The sequence below is a fragment of the Lissotriton vulgaris genome, chromosome 12, assembly GCF_964263255.1.
Source record: "Lissotriton vulgaris chromosome 12, aLisVul1.2, whole genome shotgun sequence".
Classification (NCBI taxonomy): domain Eukaryota; kingdom Metazoa; phylum Chordata; class Amphibia; order Caudata; family Salamandridae; genus Lissotriton; species Lissotriton vulgaris.
The window spans coordinates 168,436,778-168,443,835 of record NC_141700.1 but is presented as its reverse complement, the minus strand read 5'-3'; positions in this window follow the sequence as shown (position 1 = coordinate 168,443,835).

The following is a 7,058-nucleotide window of genomic DNA, read 5'->3' as shown; positions in this document are numbered from 1 at the left end:
TTAGATTCAGTTCTTTCATATGTCGGATGGTTCAGACATTACAAATGGACCCACATCTCTTCATCATTGTTGAGCCCCCAAGGTGCCGTGGTTTTTAGATCAATTATATACTTTGATTCAAGAGTACGTAAAGCCTTTACCCTATCACCCCCTCTTTCTGAGCGTTCGACTTGGTCTATGCAGTAGAATTTCAACAGGTCCCTGTTGCTTTGGTGTAATTCTGCAAAGTGGCGTGCCACTGGATAAGACCTATCGTTCTTTGTTATGGCACGCATGTGCTCTAAAATTCTCAGCTTTGTGGGGTTAATGGTGCTCCCTATGTACCGTTTCCCACAGGGACATTCTAGGCAGTATATGGTGTACTCTGAGTTGCAATTTAAACGTTTTCTGATCTCCCTGTTAGGTGTATTCTCATTTGTTCTTCCTGGGTAGCTGGATTCTTTTTTACTACCTTTACAGGCCTTGCACCGTAAACATGGAAAGAACCCTTCAGCTTTGGATAGTTTCATCGGTTGAGTTTTTGGGGAGAAATGGCTATGGACGAGGTGGTCCGCCAGAGATTGACTGCGTCAATATGTTATCAACGGTTTCTCTGGAAGGACTTTTTTGAGCACCTGATCGGTGGTCAGGATGTGCCAATTTTTCTTAAATATTTGCACTATTTTTCCTGCCTTCGTGCTGAAGTTAGTGATCATTCTAGTAGGTTCCTCCGACTTTAAGGTTGGTTTACCCACTAGGAGATCCTTCCTGTGTATTTTAGAGGCTTTATCTTCAGATTGTTTTAGTGTGTGTTTGTTGTACCCCCTGACTTGGAATCTTTTAATGGCCTCATTTTTCGCTAATGTGAATTCTGCTGTTGCTGTGCAATTACGTTTTAAGCGTAAGAATTCACCATAGGGAACGCTTTGGATCAAGCTTTTTGGATGATGGCTTGCTGCATGAAGCATAGCATTCATGCAGCAATATATATATATATATATATATATATATATATATATATATATATATATATATATATATATATATATATATATATATATATATATATATATATATATATATATATATATATTCATTCACAAAACTGCCCAAACAGTGAAGACGCCACACAGCAGAGAGTTGAACGCCTTTAATGAAAGGCTGTAGCTTGGCAGGGCATCAATCTCGCTTCACAGTTCGTCAGAAGCCCAACGCGTTTCAAGCAACATGGTGCTCTTGTTCACGGGCAAAGCGGCAGAGATGACTGCTGGCGATCAATCAGGAACAGCTGATGTGCAAAATAGTCCCGCCTATGTAGGCGTGTGCATGCTGAGCATGCCGGTATTTTGAGTTCCTGTTGTTTTTCCCCAGTGAGCGCCTTGTCATCACTCATGTTAATCCATGGTATTACCCCAGTGGGTTGTAAGGGAGCTGAAAACCGCTGCGTGCTATATTTCCAAAGTCCAATCACACGGCACTCCCTGCGCCACCAAGTTCGCAAGTACGAACCCGAAATCTGTGTGAAAACAGCAGGGCGTCTTCGCGACCAGGCCGGCCGCATTAAATTCATTCACAAAACTGCCCAAACAGTGAAGACGCCACACAGCAGAGAGTTGAACGCCTTTAATGAAAGGCTGTAGCTTGGCAGGGCAACAATCTCGCTTCACAGTTCGTCAGAAGCCCAACGCGTTTCAAGCAACGTGGTGCTCTTGTTCACGGGCAAAGCGGCAGAGATGACTGCTGGCGATCAATCAGGAACAGCTGATGTGCAAAATAGTCCCGCCTATGTAGGCGTGTGCATGCTGAGCATGCCGGTATTTTGAGTTCCTGTTGTTTTTCCCCAGTGAGCGCCTTGTCATCACTCATGTTAATCCATGGTATTACCCCAGTGGGTTGTAAGGGAGCTGAAAACCGCTGCGTGCTATATTTCCAAAGTCCAATCACACGGCACTCCCTGCGCCACCAAGGGTGTATTAACCAGCTGTTCCTGCGTGTCTGCCGACCTTTTCCCTTGCCGAACAGCCCGTGACCAAGAGCAGTGTATGCTTGAAACGCGTTGGGCCATCAATATTCAATGCAAGAGAGACTGCTAACCTGCGATGTTCCAGCCCTTCATTAAAAGGCAAAACTCTTCGTGTTGTGGCGTCTTCACTTTGTGGCAGTTTTGATGGATTTTTAGCGGCCGGCCAGGTCGCGAAGACGCCCTGCTGCTATCAGACAGTCCCAGAGTTCACACTCACGAACTCACCGGGACGGAGAGTGCCATGTGACAGGACTTTGAAAATAGACATGGCGGGAGCTGGCAGTTACCTTCCGACCCACTGGGGTACAAATTGGCATGACTTTGGGGAAACGAAGGCACCCACTGTGGAAACAACAATTAAGGAACTTCAAGCACCAGCATGCTGTGCGTGCAGACGCCCACTGGGGCGGGACTAAGGGTGTATTAACCAGCTGTTCCTGCGTGTCTGCCGACCTTTTCCCTTGCCGAACAGCCCGTGACCAAGAGCAGTGTATGCTTGAAACGCGTTGGGCCATCAATATTCAATGCAAGAGAGACTGCTAACCTGCGATGTTCCAGCCCTTCATTAAAAGGCAAAACTCTTCGTGTTGTGGCGTCTTCACTTTGTGGCAGTTTTGATGGATTTTTAGCGGCCGGTCAGGTCGCGAAGACGCCCTGCTGCTATCAGACAGTCCCAGAGTTCACACTCACGAACTCACCGGGACGGAGAGTGCCATGTGACAGGACTTTGAAAATAGACATGGCGGGAGCTGGCAGCTACCTTCCAACCCACTGGGGTACAAATTGGCATGACTTTGGGGAAACAAAGGCACCCACTGTGGAAACAACAATTAAGGAACTTCAAGCACCAGCATGCTGTGCGTGCAGACGCCCACTGGGGCGGGACTAAGGGTGTATTAACCAGCTGTTCCTGCGTGTCTGCCGACCTTTTCCCTTGCCGAACAGCCCGTGACCAAGAGCAGTGTATGCTTGAAACGCGTTGGGCCATCAATATTCAATGCAAGAGAGACTGCTAACCTGCGATGTTCCAGCCCTTCATTAAAAGGCAAAACTCTTCGTGTTGTGGCGTCTTCACTTTGTGGCAGTTTTGATGGATTTTCAGCGGCCGGTCAGGTCGCGAAGACGCCCTGCTGCTATCAGACAGTCCCAGAGTTCACACTCACAAACTCACCGGGACGGAGAGTGCCATGTGACAGGACTTTGAAAATAGACATGGCGGGAGCTGGCAGCTACCTTCCAACCCACTGGGGTACAAATTGGCATGACTTTGGGGAAACGAAGGCACCCACTGTGGAAACAACAATTAAGGAACTTCAAGCACCAGCATGCTGTGCGTGCAGATGCCCACTGGGGCGGGACTAAGGGTGTATTAACCAGCTGTTCCTGCGTGTCTGCCGACCTTTTCCCTTGCCGAACAGCCCGTGACCAAGAGCAGTGTATGCTTGAAACGCGTTGGGCCATCAATATTCAATGCAAGAGAGACTGCTAACCTGCGATGTTCCAGCCCTTCATTAAAAGGCAAAACTCTTCGTGTTGTGGCGTCTTCACTTTGTGGCAGTTTTGATGGATTTTTAGCGGCCGGTCAGGTCGCGAAGACGCCCTGCTGCTATCAGACAGTCCCAGAGTTCACACTCACGAACTCACCGGGACGGAGAGTGCCATGTGACAGGACTTTGAAAATAGACATGGCGGGAGCTGGCAGCTACCTTCCAACCCACTGGGGTACAAATTGGCATGACTTTGGGGAAACGAAGGCACCCACTGTGGAAACAACAATTAAGGAACTTCAAGCACCAGCATGCTGTGCGTGCAGACGCCCACTGGGACGGGACTAAGGGTGTATTAACCAGCTGTTCCTGCGTGTCTGCCGACCTTTTCCCTTGCCGAACAGCCCGTGACCAAGAGCAGTGTATGCTTGAAACGCGTTGGGCCATCAATATTCAATGCAAGAGAGACTGCTAACCTGCGATGTTCCAGCCCTTCATTAAAAGGCAAAACTCTTCGTGTTGTGGCGTCTTCACTTTGTGGCAGTTTTGATGGATGTTTAGCGGCCGGTCAGGTCGCGAAGACGCCCTGCTGCTATCAGACAGTCCCAGAGTTCACACTCACGAACTCACCGTACGGAGAGTGCCATGTGACAGGACTTTGAAAATAGACATGGCGGGAGCTGGCAGCTACCTTCCAACCCACTGGGGTACAAATTGGCATGACTTTGGGGAAACGAAGGCACCCACTGTGGAAACAACAATTAAGGAACTTCAAGCACCAGCATGCTGTGCGTGCAGACGCCCACTGGGGCGGGACTAAGGGTGTAATAACCAGCTGTTCCTGCGTGTCTGCCGACCTTTTCCCTTGCCGAACAGCTCGTGACCAAGAGCAGTGTATGCTTGAAACGCGTTGGGCCATCAATATTCAATGCAAGAGAGACTGCTAACCTGCGATGTTCCAGCCCTTCATTAAAAGGCAAAACTCTTCGTGTTGTGGCGTCTTCACTTTGTGGCAGTTTTGATGGATTTTTAGCGGCCGGTCAGGTCGCGAAGACGCCCTGCTGCTATCAGACAGTCCCAGAGTTCACACTCACGAACTCACCGGGACGGAGAGTGCCATGTGACAGGACTTTGAAAATAGACATGGCGGGAGCTGGCAGCTACCTTCCAACCCACTGGGGTACAAATTGGCATGACTTTGGGGAAACGAAGGTACCCACTGTGGAAACAACAATTAAGGAACTTCAAGCACCAGCATGCTGTGCGTGCAGACGCCCACTGGGGCGGGACTAAGGGTGTATTAACCAGCTGTTCCTGCGTGTCTGCCGACCTTTTCCCTTGCCGAACAGCCCGTGACCAAGAGCAGTGTATGCTTGAAACGCGTTGGGCCATCAATATTCAATGCAAGAGAGACTGCTAACCTGCGATGTTCCAGCCCTTCATTAAAAGGCAAAACTCTTCGTGTTGTGGCGTCTTCACTTTGTGGCAGTTTTGATGGATTTTCAGCGGCCGGTCAGGTCGCGAAGACGCCCTGAAAAGAAGATGGCCCGCTCTGCTCCGCTCCTTCCCTGAAAGTTTTGGGAGTATTTGTCAAGTGGGGGCTGAGAAAAAAGGGGGTCCCAAAACATGTTTTCCCCATGTTATTTTCGATAGGACGATTAGACACGGCTACAGCCCGAACTCCTGAACAGAATTACAAGAAATTTGGCAAAATGGTAGAGTCTGATTCGCAGATCACGCTTCTGCTTAAATGGTGTAAATCCCTCCAGTAGTTCCTGAGAAAATCAAAAGAAAAAATATATATATATCTAGAATCGCGCACTGTACGCGTACGGTGCGCGTATCGGGTGTGCGCGAGCAGAATTCTGATTTGCTGTTAGACGTCTGCCAACATTCCAATCGGCCAAAACCAGGAAGTGTTGGCCGTCATTTTGTGTCTCCGAGGCAGAAGAGAGCCAAAAACAAAAGTGGAGGACGTGAAAAGGGGGCATGGTAGGGACTCCCTGACCCCCTAGGCCTTTTCAGGGTGTCCCTGAAGGACCCCGAAGGTCCCCAATTTTTTTTATTTTTTTTAAATCACGGGGTACACGCATGGTATGTGAAAAAAAAAGACAAAAAAATACAGTTAACCCCTTCCATGCTCATGACGAGCTCAGCTCGTCATGCAGCACAGTGCTGCTGTGCTCATGACGAGCTGAGCTCGTCATGACCACACCCATTTTATTGCTGTCCAGCACAGCACAGCAGGGGAAACTCTCTAGCAGCGATGCGGTTAAATAACAAGTTTGAGTGTTTAGATGTTGGTTGGCTCTAAAAAGAGCCGTTGTGTTCATTGAGTGTTTTTTGTACCTAGAAGTAAGTACCGATGCAGAGTCTAAAGTTCAAGAGGAAGACTCTGTTCCCCTCATCTGTGAAATATACACGTCTCCTCTATAAATGCCTTGCATGTTGTAACACAAGTTGTTGTGGTATATAGAACCCATACCATAGTCTCTGAGGAAATGTTTGCTTGCATCACCTCTAGAAAGGGTGGTATCACATATTTTGCAAGTTATCTTAGAGGCATTAACCTTCTTCTGCCCCTCTGGATATGTGAAAAACTTCCAAATTAAAGATTCCTTGGTTTTCTTTGGAGGTGGCTGTTCAGGAACAAACCCCACATCTGAATCAGAGGAAGAGTGCTGTGGCTGCTGTTGTTCTGCCATTTTCAGAAGGTGAAAAGGACAAACAATTCCTTGTAGATGTTTCTCCCTGGAAAGTGAAATAGCTTGTGAGGGAAGTGGGTGGGGTGTTTGAAGATTTGGAAAAGAATCTACTATGAACCAATCTAAAGTGTTGTTTTCAAGTCACATGACTTTACGCACGCATGGAGCAAAGACGGAGCTCGCACGCAGCACGACCGGGGCATGCACGAGTCACGTATGAATGACGTTTTATCCGATTTTCGTAAATGCTTTTAAAGCTAATATACAGTTCTTAAAAGTCAAAAATACTATTTTTATAGTTATGTCACAGAATGTCTTGGGTTATTATGTACATTACATTTACAGAAATGACTTTTTGGAATGAACAAATTTTAGGGGAGTGCGTGCAGTGTGCGCGCATGCGTGCGAACACCGTGCGCGCATGTGTGCGAGCACCGTGCGCGCACCTTCCAAAAACACCAAAAAAAGGCCAGAATTATTAATTAGTAAATAATAATATATACATCAAATTTAAAATTTAAATATTGTAAAAAATATAGAAGATTTGTATAATAACAAATAAATATAATAATTGATACATTTTAAAATTTGCATTTAAAAAACCTTTGAAATTCACTGAAAAAAACATAGGTTTCACACATGTTATAGTTAGGAATTAGCATTTAAAAACCTTTGAAATTCACTGAAAAAACCATAGGTTTCACACACGTTATAGTTAGGAATTAGCATTTAAAAAACCTTAGAAATTCACTGAAAAAACCGTAGGTTTCACACCAGTTATAGTTAGCTGGACATTTTTTTCATACAAATTCATTGAAATTCCCCCGTTATAGTTAGCTGTACTCACTGTAACTCACGCGCCCA